At 41.0% G+C, this 14,373-nt stretch overlaps 1 long non-coding RNA gene across 1 annotated transcript in view; it reads left to right on the top strand.

The window, feature by feature from the left end:
* LOC130308804 (uncharacterized) overlaps window positions 1-11,317 on the top strand; it is a 30,817-nt gene extending 19,500 nt beyond the window's left edge. Inside the window, exons 3-4 of the long non-coding RNA XR_008857737.1 lie at window positions 8,547-8,615; window positions 11,271-11,317. This is a non-coding gene — a long non-coding RNA (uncharacterized LOC130308804). The remainder of the gene's footprint in view (window positions 1-8,546; window positions 8,616-11,270) is intronic.
* Window positions 11,318-14,373: the final 3,056 nt, after the last annotated feature.

Here is a 14,373-nt window from a genome sequence, read left to right as displayed (position 1 = left end):
TCTGGGCCCCTGTATATAAGAAGGACATGACCGAACTGGAGAGGGTGCAGAGGAGGCGACAAAGATAATATTATGGGGGGGATTACAGGACCAAGACAGGTTATCACTTGGGGTTATTTAGTTTGGAGAAAAGAGGTCACAATGTACAGATATATGAATGGACAGGACAGAGATCTATATAGGGATCTTTTTATACCTAGGTCGATAACCATGACAAGGGGGCGTCCTCTACGTCTGGAGGAAAGAAGGTTTCACCATTCTCACAGACAGAGATTCTTTACTGTAAGAGCAGTGAGACTATGGAACTCTCTCCACATGATGTTGTGATATCTGACTCAATAAACAAGTCCAATGGGGGGTGGGGGGGGGGGGCTGGATGTTTTTCTAGAGAGTAATAACATTACAAGTTATATATTAGATTAGTAGATTTATGGGGTCAGAACGTTGATCCAGCAATTTATTCTGGTGCCATATTGGGGTCGGGAAGGAATTTTTTCTCTGTCATGGGGCAATCATCAGCCTTATGGGGTTTTTTGCCTTCCTTTGGATCAACACAGTAGGGTTTTAGGTTGAACTTGATGGACACTTGTCTTTTTTTAAACTTACAAACTGTGTTACTATGTTACATCGTCACAGGTTATAGATCTCTTCAGAGTCGGGAGATCAATGGTTTTATCTTCACTTACATTATTATTATTATATATATTATTTTCAGTTTTTATATCTTTTTATTATATTATATTCTGTTATTATTAGGGATGCATCGAAATGGAAATTTTGGGCTGTCCTTGGCAGGAAACCGAAAATGCATTGCCCCGACCGCTTTTTTTTATTTTGTTTATTTTTTAATATAGTTTTTTGTTACATTTTATTACATTTTTTAGGGATGTGATATTACCAAAAATCAGCAATTTTTGTGTATGGAATTTATTTTGCATCTATGCCGTTCACAGTGCAGGATCTGAAACAAAATAATTTAATAGTTGGGACAATTACGCATGTGGTGATACCAAATATGTTTTCTTTATTATTTTTTCATATTGTTCATATGGAAAATGGGAAAAAGAGGGTGATTTTAATTTTTAATATGGAAGGGGTTAATGAATGTTTTTAAAACTTTAATTTAACTTTTTTTTTACACTTTATTAGTCCCCACAGTGGATTCCCCATCTCCCCCCAGCAATTGCACTGTAGAATGGGGGGGTCCAAACCGCGGGCTCGCATCATGTCCTCACCTGACTCATGACGTACATGTATGTTATGGGTCGGGAAGGGCTACGCCCCCCCCCCCCCCCCCCCCCACACCGAAATTATCAGCGGAAAATTCACACTGCCAATCAATTTTAGTTATTATGATTCTTTATTATTATATTATATTCAGTTATTATATCTTGTTATTATTATATTATATTCAGCTATTATATATATCTTTATTATAGTATATTCAGATATTAGAAATCTTTATTATATTATATTCTGTTATATCTTTTTATTATATTATATTCAATTATAACTCTTATTACCGTATTTATCGGGGTATACCACTCACCGGCCTATAACACGCACCCTCATTTTACCAAGGATATTTGGGTAAAAAAAGTTTTTTACCCAAATATCCATGGTAAAATGAGGGTGCGTGTGTGCGCGTGTATACCCCGATACACCCCCAGGAAAGGCAGGGGGAGAGAGGCCGTCGCTGCCCGCTTCTCTCCCCCTGCCTTTCCTGGGGTCTAGAGCCCAGCTGACGGCCCTTCTCTCCCCCTGGCTATCGGCGCCGCAGCCCGTTCTGTCCCCCTGACTATAGGTGCCTGCGCCCCATTGCCGGTGCCGATAGCCAGGGGGAGAGAAGCGGCGCCGACAGCCAGAAGGGGCAGCGGCACCCATTGCTGGCCCCGTTGCCTCCCCCCATCCCCGGTGGCATAATTACCTGTTGCCGGCGTCGGGTCCGCGCTGCTGACGTCATGCGCCGCGCAGTGCAGCGCATAGTAACGACGCAGGGGACGCACGCCGGAGGCCTGCAGCAGCGCGGACCCGACCCGGCAACAGGTAATTATGCCACCGGGGATGGGGGGGGGGCAACGGGGCAGCGGCGCCGGCAATGAGTGCCGCTACCCCTTCTCTCCCCCTGGCTGTCGGCGCCGCTTCTCTCCCCCTGGCTATCGGCGCCGGCAATGGGGCGCCGGCACCGATAGTCAGGGGGACAGAACAGGCAGCGGCGCCGATAGCCAGGGGGAGAGAAGTGGCGGCAGCAGGGCTCTAGACCCCAGGAAAGGCAGGGGGAGAGAAGCGGGCAGAAATGGCCTCTCTCCCCCTGCCTTTCCTGTATCGGCGTATAACACGCACATAGACTTTAGGCTAAAAATGTTAGCCTAAAAAGTGCGTGTTATACACCGATAAATATGGTATATTATATTCCGTTATCATCTCTTTTTTTTTTTTTTTTTTTTTAAAGTAAAGGTTTATTGAGGTTTTGCAAATAATAACAATACAAAAGAGATGCAAAAAAAAAAAATAATGTGTACAAGCACATAACAGTAAATAAACAGGGCCCTATCCCCATTCTCATATAATCGTAAATGAAGATAAGGGCTTCAGCTGCTATTCCGAAGACAACATTGGTCATACGAAATTACAAACCAAGGGTCTCAGCGACATGTCAAGATATATATACAAACAGAAAGAAGTAAGCGTCAGAGGATCACGGTAGAGGTCAACCCAAGGCAGGGTTGCAGCATCACAGCTAGGAATTGCAACACAAGTGAAAAATGACAGTCGCATAATCACACCTCTGTGCACATCCATCAGAGAACATATGAGAGATAGGGGGTGGGGAGCAGGAAGCATCTCAGGGACAGGGCTAGGAGAAGGGGTGGTAGGGGAGCGGGGGGGGGAGTTGGAAGGGGGAGGGGAATGGGGTAAGGGGAATGGGAGGAAAGGGGGGGTGGGGAGAATAGTATTGTAGAGCAGAAAGACAGCAAGAAAGGGGGAAGAGGGGGAAATGAAGCTCGAAAAAGGCCAGGGAGAAACGGAGGGAATCATAGGGTAAGAGGAGAAAGAGAGAGAGAAGAAGAGGGGGAGGACAAGAAACAAGTGGAAAAGAAGAAGAACAGCAGCAGCAGGATGACTCCTCAGATGGTGAGGAAGAAAAAGAGTGATCTAGTTAAAAAAAAAAAGAACTTACCCTGTAGGACACTCACAACTACAGAATTCCCTCCAACAAGTACAAGGCTCACGACCAGTCAAGTCAGAACTGTATCAGAAAGAGCGGTGTCACACATCTAAGTGGGTGGACTCAAACTCTGGGGAGGACATAAAAGTCAGCCAAGGGGCCCAAATGTTATGGTGTTTGTCTATCCGTCTCTTAGAGTCCAGAGCTCAGATAAGTGTCCATTGATTCTAATTTGGGCATGTGGGTTAGCATAAAGAGCCAGTATCTTTTGGATCATCATAGGACCCAGGCCGATTTGCAAAAGAGTGCCCTGTAAAAACTCCCAATCCACCCTGTCAAAGGCCTTCTCCGCGTCAAGCAAAAAGAGAACGAGCGGGATCTTGTTGCGACGTGCAAAGTATGTAGCCGAAAAGGCTCTAAGGGTGTTATCCCTTGCCTCTCTGCCACGGACGAAGCCCACCTGATCAGGGTGAATTAGGGAGTTCAAGTGAGGGGTTAATCTGTTGGCTAGCATCTTGGCATATAATTTAGCATCCGAGTTGATTAGGGAAATCGGGCGATAACTGGAGCACAACAGGGGGTCCTTCCCTTCCTTTGGTATGACCGTGATGTATGCACGAAGGAAAGATGAAGGGAGGGGCGTTGTGTCTGAAATATTATTGAAGGCGTGCAACAGTGGTGTTTTCAATTCATCCCCGAGGACCTTGAACAGCTTAGCCGTATAGCCATCAGGACCTGGGCTCTTCCCAGGTCGGAGGGACGAAATAGCTGTGTCAAGCTCCTCAGGGGAGAACGGAGTTTCCATAGAGGAGACTACCTCAGGGGGAAGTATTGGGAGAGACGTAGAGGTCAGGTATTGCTGTAAGGAGGGGAGGGAAGATTCCTTTTTCTGTAGCGCCAAGGGCTTGGGCAAGTTATAGAGATCTGAGTAATATTTACGGAACGTGTCTAGGATCTCCCTCGTGAGGTGGGAGACCTTGTCAGATCTAGTATGAATAGCTGGGACATATAAAGATGATCTCCTCTCTTTTAGGGACCTAGCCAGTAGGCGGCCGATTTATTGCCCCACATATAGAACAGTTTGCCCATAACCTGCCTATAATATCTATGTTTAGAGTTCAACAGCTCCAGCAGGTCATGTCTAACCCTAATCAATTCCCTGAACACATCATCTTGTTGGGACTGTTTATGTTGTAATTCCAGCGAGTGGAGGGATTGTAAAAGGGAGACATATTTAGCTGATTTCTCCCTTTTCAATCTTGCCCCTTGGGCAATGAACACACCCCTCAATACACATTTGAGAGCTTCCCATTTTGATAAGGGAGGAGTGGGGTCGTTAGCGTGGTCTGCGGTGAAGTGGCTAATTGTTTTTTTCAGATCAGTTACACACAGATCATCCAAAAGCAAGGATTCGTTTAATTTCCAAGAAGCCTGGGGTTTAGTGTATGAGGGAAGTGAAAATGTTCCAGTTACCGGGGCATGATCAGAAAACGTGACTACACCCACAGTCGACTCACGGAAAGAGGGCAATAAGCTGTGTGAGCAAAATACATAGTCAATCCTACTATAGGATTTCCTGGGATTAGAAAAAAAGGTATAATCACGCTCCTGAGGATGCATGACCCTCCAAACATCCACCAGCTGAAGCAGGTGCAGTTGGCGTTTAAGAGCTCTTAATTTGTTGTAAGAGAGGTACGTCTTACCGGAGGATGAGGGGCATAGGGGGAGGTTCAGGTCGCCACATACTATGATGGGACCTGTTGCAAAATCGGAAAGTGCATCAAGTGTCTTTAGTAAGAATGGAATCTGGTCATGGTTGGGAGCATAAATAGATGCAATTGTAACAGGGCGGCAGGCTATTTAGCAATTCACAAAGATGTATCTAGCGTTGGGGTCTATAGAGTTAGAGAGAGTGACTACTGGCAGAGACTTGTGAAAAGCTATTGAAGTCCCCTTAGTCCTAGACTCCGGGTTTACACTATGTGTCCATGTGTGGTAATATCTAGAGGGAAGGGAAGGGACGTGGCCTTTTTTAAAATGGGTTTCTTGTAAGGCAAGGATACTGACTTTTTGTTTATGGAAGGAATATAAACATTGGGATCTTTTTTCAGGAGTATTAAACCCCCTAACGTTTAGGGAGGCTATGCGGATATCAGCCGCCATCGAGGAGGTTGGGGATATGTGACTTACCACGTCTCAAGCTGTGAAGGAGTGTGAGTGTCCCACAGGGCAAAGAAGGCAAGATACGGGAACGACCACTTGCTGGTAGAGGAGAAAAAGAGGAGTCATTAGAAAAGGAAGGGGAGAAAAAAGACAGCATCTGCAAAGAAACAGGTACAGCAAGATTGTGAGAAAAGACCATAAGGGCCTTAGACTTTATCGGGACCAGCCCGGTGCCTAATCTAGTTGGGGAGCTATAGAAGGCACACCAAAGTAACAATTCCAACAGGAACATCACCAAACAGGGTGTAAATCTAACAGAGTCCGTGATCTGGACCGAATGATAAATAATGCAGCCCAAACCCATTAGTAGGGGTAAGGGCAGTGAAGGGAAAAACACGCTATATGATCAACTCGGGGCCTAAATGCCCTCTAAGCGACTAACGGAGGGAGGCAGAAAATGTGCAACATGACAAGATATACTAATACTAACAATAGACAAGATATATGTTTAGGAGATAACCATAAGATATCACCGTGAATCAGAGCAAAGGAGAAATCCATCAAGAAGAGAACATTCCATTAGTGGGAGAGAAAGACCTTCAACAAAGGAATGCAGTAGACAATATCAAAGCATAACATAAAACAAGTCAGGTCTTCTTCTTCGATCTCTGAGGAAGCGGATCCAGGTGATGGCCAGCCCGTGGGCCATGTGAAGTAGCAGGGCGCATCAGGGAGCGGGCAGGCATGGTCCGGGTAAGAGAAAACAACATCTCCCAGTCAGGCAGGGGGATCTTCGGCAGTTTGAAGGTCGACAGAAACAATGGTAGGTCTTCTGGGCGACGAAGAGAGGCAGAAGTGGCACCATGCTTCGCAATCAGTGCAAATGGAAACTCCCATCGGTATATTATTTGCGCGTTTTGCAGCACCAACAGCAACGGTTTCAGAGCCGCTCTCAGGCGGAGGGTGCGCAAGGACAAATCTGGAAAGAGATGTACTGGAGATCCATTGTAAGTCAGTGTCTTTAGAGTTCGTGCTTTTTTCATGAACTCCTCCTTCTGGAGGTAGTGATGAACTCGACAAATAACGTCTCTAAGTTTTGTAGGGTCTGTACTTTTCGCCTTCAGGGCCCTATGGGCTCTATCAAGTTCAATCCGATGGTCGGACGGTTTCTTAAGAACTTCATTAAAGAGTTTCTGTAATGTTTCTGGGATGGAACGTGGCCCGATTGACTCAGGAAGACCTTTAATCCTGATATTATTGCGACGATTTCTATTATCCATGTCATCAATATGATCAGTGGTCAAGTTCTGCTGGGCTATTAGTTTGTCGGTTTGTTCTTGAAGAGAGCGTAGTTGGTTTCGGGTAGAAGAACGAAAGGACTCCAGGTCTTCAACTTTAGTTTGCAGCTGAGAGACCGATTCTTTCACCGGTTGGAGATCAGCGGTCCAAGCCATCTTCAGATCAGAAGCCATGGACAACATGTCTACATTGGTCGGCAGAAGCTCAAGCAGTGCCTGAAGTTCAGGGTAGTTTTTCAGAGTATTTGCAGCATGTTCTGGTGTTGGAAGATCCTGAGATACCGCGAAAGTATGTGGTATCGGAGTGGGTGGATTGTTCAAGCCGGCCTTAGGGTTAGGGGAGCTCATAGGCGTACGGGAGTCATCAGAAGAAGAGCGCTCAGAGAAGCTGCGCCTGGATTGTGAGTGTTTCAGGGGTGTCTTGAAGAGCTTTTTTTTGGCTGGAGGGCTCTTTCCCCAAAAATCTGGGGCATCACTATCCGCCGAGGACTGAGATCCCCCGTCAGAGTTTGAGGCATCTGATTCCATATCTGCAGTCCAATCAACAACATTTTTCGCTGGGGGGCCAGGGACTGGAGCAGCGGTGTTTCGGGAAGTTGAGGTGGACTGAAACATGTCAGGTGAGAAGTGAGGAGGCTGTTCCCTTAATTTCTGTTGCCTCACAACAGTGCTCCACTCATCAAGGTTGGTCTGGTTATCAGAGAAAGAATTCACCCCAGGAGAGTGGGTGGCTGGAGAGGGATGAAGGACAAGAGGTGCTGAGGTAGCTGGGGAGGTATGCACAGGATGGCAGGCCATAGACGATCCATCAATGGTAGTATTAGGAGACAGTGTGGGTTGAGACAACGCTGGCAGAGATTTAGTAGTGCATTGCTGGACTGTGGCAGATGCATAGGGTTGTGGCTTATTTCTCTTCACTTGCATTGTAGACAGTGGCCCATGGTGGTGAGGGGATCGGGGCCGAGCTGTGTCTCGAGCGCAATGTTGCGTGGATGTCTGGAGGACCGGGAAGTCTGGCAGCGTCGGGGGTGCGACTTTTGGCCTCACCTCGGTCGCGGCGACTCCCACTCCCCGCGACTCGCCTCCCGGCACAAGAGGGAGAGTCTCCATAGCCTCCGACGGGTCCGGGGATGCAGGTAAGGCGAGACTGTTCTCCTCCCGGCGGATCGCGGCGATCGCTGTGTCTGTCGCCATATCTGATGTGCGCACAGGGGAGCGCGCGGTGTCCCTGATGGCGCCGGAGGTAGGCCTCGTTTCTTCCGGCGGTCCTCCGCACTGTTTAGAGGTACGGAAGAAGCTGGCAATGTGTCCCAGGCGGCTCACGGGGTTCTTAGGCTGGCGTTTCTTGTTTCTATTTCGGGATCTGCCTCCCATAACACACATGAAAGCCCGTGTTGCTGAGGTCCCTGCCGGAGCTCACAGACAGTGCATGCGTCCTCACGCCCCATCATCTCTTTTTTTATTATATTATACCCCGTTATACATTTTTATTATTCAATTATATTCTGTTATTATATCTCTTTATCATTTTATTCCTTATTATGAATCTTTATTATTATATTATATTCAGTTATTATAAATCTTTACTATTATATTATATTTAGATATTCCATCTCTTCATATGAGTAGATAAAGCAGGCGGCCATTCTCCTATTAATGTGCTCATATCTTCTCACCTGGAATAGAGACATTTCAGGACATAAAAACTTTACAAAACTAAATCCAGCCCAGTCCTTCTGTCTAGAGCCAAAGAAAGGATCCGAAATGTAAAAGATTATTCTGAAATTCTGTATTTTATCTTTTACTCAGTCGTGAAGGTTTTTATGGGTCAGAATGTAAAATAATCATCAGAAATCTTGTTTGTTTATTTGATATTTTTCCTGTGTAAAATATTTAGAATTTTGTATCCGATACAGGAGGAGATATTAGAACTTACCGGAGATGAATTACAAGCTAAAGTAGCGCCTCTCATAGTAAAAACTACGGTAAGTTGTTTTTTTATGACTTCATTTAGTAATTAAGCGTTTAATTCAGAAATTCACATATTGAAATATTAAATGTATAAAATACAAACTTTGAAGGTAACCACAAGACTTCTCCTCCAGGTGCATGCTGGGATTAACAGGCACTGACAGTAGTTCCAAGACAAAGGGAGAGATTTATCAAAACCTGTCCAGAGGAAAAGTTGCCCAGTTGCCCATAGCAACCAATCAGATCACTTCTTTCATTTTTCAGAGGCCTTTTCAAAAACAAAAGAAGGGATCTGATTGGTTGCTATGGGCAACTCAGTAACTTTTCCTCTGGACAGGTTTTGATAAATCTCCCCCAAAGAGTTTATTTTCCCATCATGCAATGCGTTTCGCAGAGATCTGCTTCATCAGGCCCTGGCTGCTGTTACCTGTTCTGATGCTGGTACCAACATTCGTACTGGCAGAGGCCATGCCCAGGGATGTTATGTCCTCCACCCAGTCCAACAATTCCTTTACAGAAATATATATATTCTGTACCCTTGCTGCTGCTACCAGCCATGCCTACATATACACAACCCATGATCCCCAAAAAAGGAGATACATTTTTAGCTTTTGATACAAAAACAATTTCTTTACCATTTTGGGACACCAATCCTGCCGTCACTCCCAAAAAAGGATAATTTTATGTATGCTTGGAAAAGCCATTGCATTTTCCAGTACCTCTGTGCATTTTATAGGGTACTTCATGCAGCTTTATTTTAGTGTTGAACACATACAAAATCCACTAATGCAGTGTGTCTTTAAACGGTTACCATGGGTGACATTTACAGCTCTAAGGCAATGTTATGCACATGTTTTGAGGCTTATTTAATTGCTGGTTCACTGAGGATTTGTTTGCCGAAAACTAACCTTTGCCGAAAGTTTGGTAAGTCCAGTGAACTGAACTTTAAAAAAAGTTCCCTAAACACAGTGAGGCCATTATCGAGAATGTAAAGCAGCTTAATGAGAATTCAAAGTGGAAGTACCTACAAAACCAGGTAGGGATTGTAACCAGATTCACATTTATAACTTTATTGATGTTAATTTTAGCATTTGATCAGATAAATGTTCTGCACTTTGAATATGTTAATGAGCGCCAAGTGCCCATTGGTTGCCCTGATTGTCACAAGTGCGGACAACGTCCATCCCCTACCCCAGCCTGGCGTCTCCTACATTCAGATTAAAAGTTCACTTTTCCCAGTGCACATGTGAGATAGTGCTAAGGAGAGGGAGACTGGACAGCTGACAATCAAATGTGGGAGGGGAGGAGCTGGGATAGGAGGAGGAGGAGGAGGTGCTAGACACTTGAGGTGATTGAGCCCACCCAATGGGCATTTGTCTCTCTTTATCACATCTCAAAACTGTGTAGTATCTCATCACCGGCCAATAAAGATATAAGTGTAAATGAGTTTTCATCCTCTACATGGCGCTGTCACTGTCCTTATCTTTAATATGAAGAACTATCTGACCGATTCACTATAAGCACAATGACTATATATCACATATTACCCATGGCATCTAATCAGGTCAATTGCTTTTATTTTCCATCATTCCTTAAGGTTCCTATACATCTATATAGTAATACTATAATACTTACCATACCACCAGAAAATAACATTGTTACTGGTTTTTACCATTGTGTCTATGAGACTTTTCCCTATTGGTCATAATATGGAGCTGACATTACTTTTTCTCTGATTGTTAGCGATGAAACAATCATAGCGCTCAGTCAGCTTTCCATAACAGAAAATATGCAATTTCTTTAGGGGAGATTCATCATTGTTGTCATTGTTCTCTTTGCTTTTTGTTTTGGCCTTTTTCCTTTTTGGCTTATGTGTGATACATTTATTATACTATTGCAGAAGGTTAATAATTTGGCACACATAAGCAAAAAGCAATAAATCCCTTCAGAAGATCATTTTGTAACATACGACAAAACAAGTGCAGGAAAGATGAGTTCAAATTGGTTTTCTTATCTGCCTTTTTCAACGAAGTACAAAACCAAGCCTCCTCTCTCTTCTTGCTTTGTGATTGACACTTTAGACACATAGGTTGTGTGCTAGCTGTTAGCACATTGCATGACTCACTGACACAGTACAGGTTGCACACAAGCAGCAGAGCCTTACCTTAAGTGTCAGTGATTATCTTTATATAAAGATGAGCATCCTAGCAGATAAGGTGGCAGAGGAGCTGGTTTTTATGTGTAGGTTCCCAGCCCCCTCCTGCTATGTGCAAAGTGAGAGGGTGTGATGTCTGCAACATCCCCTGCTTCCAGAGTGAAGGGCAGTAAACAAGGAGCAGAAAAGTAAAGCCCCAACATGCAAATGGAAGTTTTAAAAATATTTATATTTTAAAAAGTGTATAACATTACATGCCCTAGAATGACAAAACTCAATATGGAGATAGGAATACCTTTTAATCAATGACTGACCGGTACAGAGAAGAGATGACCCTGCCCCTGAGGGCTTAGACCCTGCCCCTGAGGGCTTTGACCTTACTGCCTGTTGTCCACTTTTAAGCCATCAGTATAGTAATAAAAACGGCACCTGCTTCATCAAATATTCTACATATGAAAAACAAATAAATAAATAAATAAATAACATGAACATTTTGTGTTTTGTGTTATTTCAGGAGAAACTAGGAATAAATGACCCTTTGGCAGACATACTATGCAATCAGGTAAGGACTCAATTATGTATCGGTTTTGCTGTTTGTTGACTATGTAAAAAGAAGAGGATGAGACTATAATACCTTAGTAAAGACTCAAGGAATCATCTCTATTACGCAATGTATATAGTACATTATATTGCCTTTTATTTAGTTATAGAAGCCGCCATTACATTAAACTGCATGGATAGACTGTGTTGTAATTACAATCTTAAAGGGGTATTCCAGGCCAAAACTTTTTTTTTTATATATCAACTGGCTCCGGAAAGTTAAACAGATTTGTAAATTACTTATATTAAAAAATCTTAATCCTTCCAATAGTTATTAGCTTCTGAAGTTGAGTTGTTGTTTTCTGTCTAACTGCTCTCTGATGATTCACGTCCCGGGAGCTGTGCAGTTCCTATGGGGATATTCTCCCATCATGCACAGCTCCCGGGACGTGACGTCATCATTGAGCAGTTAGACAGAAAACTTCAGAAGCTAATAACTATTGGAAGGATTAAGATTTTTTAATAGAAGTAATTTACAAATCTGTTTATCTTTCTGGAGCCAGTTGATATATATAAAAAAAGGTTTTGCCTGGAATACCCCTTTAATGTAGTTACATAGTTCAAGGTTGAAAAAGGTTGGAAAAAAAACAATCAAGTTTAACCTATATCCTTATTGTGTCCCTTCTTGGTTGATCCAGAAGAAAGCAAAAATCCTTATAAGGGCTGATGCCAATTGCCCCATGACAGGAAAAATTCCTTCCTGACTCTCAATATGGCATCGGACTAAATCCCTGTATTAATATTCTATCCCCATAGATGTAGGGTCCATAACCTGTAATGGTATTACCCTCCAGAAATCTATCCAGGCCCCTCCTCCTGATCTCTTTTATAGAGTTCATCATGGACCACCTCCTCTGGCTCAGAGAGTCCCAAGATCTCGATAAATAAAATGATTTCTGTTTTTCAATCCTGTAATCTGTCAGATAGGAAGAGTGTGAAGAGTGTGAAGTTGTATTTTTATTTTGACTTTATCCAGCGGTGTTATAAAGTATAGTCTAAATGAATATAATTTAACTTTAAAAGAGGAATGGCTACTAATATTCTGTGATAATATGTGTCATGTGTTATAATAAGAATATTTCTGTGATAATATGTGTCATGTGTTATAATAAGAATATTCTGTGATAATATGTGTCATGTGTTATAATAAGAATATTCTGTGATAATATGTGTCCATGTGTTATAATAAGAATATTCTGTGATAATATGTTGTCCATGTGTTATAATAAGAATATTCTGTGATAATATGTGTCGTGTTATAATAAGAATATTCTGTGATAATATGTGTCGTGTTATAATAAGAATATTCTGTGATAATATGTGTCATGTGTTATAATAAGAATATTCTGTGATAATATGTGTCCATGTGTTTATAATAAGAATATTCTGTGATAATATGTGTCCATGTGTTATAATAAGAATATTCTGTGATAATATGTGTCATGTGTTATAATAAGAATATTCCTGTGATAATATGTGTCATGTGTTATAATAAGAATATTCTGTGATAATATGTGTCATGTGTTATAATAAGAATATTCTGTGATAATATGTGTCGTGTTATAATAAGAATATTCTCTGATAATATGTGTCATGTGTTATAATAAGAATATTCTGTGATAATATGTGTCAATGTGTGTTTATAATAAGAATATTCTGTGATAATATGTGTCCATGTGTTATAATAAGAATATTCTGTGATAATATGTGTCATGTGTTATAATAAGAATATTCTGTGATAATATGTGTCATGTGTTATAATAAGAATATTCTGTGATAATATGTGTCGTGTTATAATAAGAATATTCTGTGATAATATGTGTCATGTGTTATAATAAGAATATTCTGTGATAATATGGTGTCATGTGTTATAATAAGAATATTCTGTGATAATATGTGTCCATGTGTTATAATAATAATATTCTGTGATAATATGTGTCATGTGTTATAATAAGAATATTCTGTGATATATGTGTCATGTGTTATAATAATAATATTCTGTGATAATATGTGTCATGTGTTATAATAAGAATATTCTGTGATAATATGTGTCATGTGTTATAATAAGAATATTCTCTGATAATATGTGTCATGTGTTATAATAAGAATATTCTGTGATAATGTGTCATGGTGTTATAATAAGAATATTCTGTGATAATATGTGTCATGTGTTATAATAATAATATTCTGTTGATAATATGTGTCCTGTGTTATAATAAGAATATTCTGTGATAATATGTGTCATGTGTTATAATAATAATATTCTGTGATAATATGTGTCATGTGTTATAATAAGAATATTCTGTGATAATATGTGTCCATGTGTTATAATAAGAATATTTCTGTGATAATATTGTGTCATGTGTTATAATAAGAATATTCTGTGATAATATGTGTCATGTGTTATAATAAGAATATTCTGTGATAATATGTGTCATGTGTTATAATAAGAATATTCTGTGATTAATATGTGTCATGTGTTATAATAAGAATATTCTCTGATAATATGTGTCATGTGTTATAATAAGAATATTCTGCTGATAATATGTGTCATGTGTTATAATAAGAATATTCTGTGATAATATGTGTCATGTGTTATAATAAGAATATTCTGTGATAATATGTGTCCATGTGTTATAATAAGATATTCTGTGATAATATGTGTCATGTGTTATAATAATAGTTATTCTGCTGATTATATGTGTCCATGTGTTATAATAAGAATATTCTGTGATAATATGTGTCATGTGTTATAATAAGAATATTCTGTGATAATATGTGTCCATGTGTTATAATAAGAATATTCTGTGATAATATGTGTCTTGTGTTATAATAAGAATATTCTTGTTGATAATATGTGTCATGTGTTTAGAATAAGAATATTCTGTGATAATATGTGTCATGTGTTATAATAATAATATTCTGTGATAATATGTGTCCATGTGTTATAATAAGAATATTCTGTGCTTATAATATGTGTCATGTGTTATAATAAGAATATTCTGTCGATAATATGT

The sequence above is a fragment of the Hyla sarda genome, unplaced genomic scaffold, assembly GCF_029499605.1.
Source record: "Hyla sarda isolate aHylSar1 unplaced genomic scaffold, aHylSar1.hap1 scaffold_1496, whole genome shotgun sequence".
In the NCBI taxonomy this organism is placed as follows: Eukaryota; Metazoa; Chordata; class Amphibia; order Anura; family Hylidae; genus Hyla; species Hyla sarda.
Note: the sequence above shows the minus strand (reverse complement) of the source record. Positions and strands in the feature narration are given on the sequence as shown.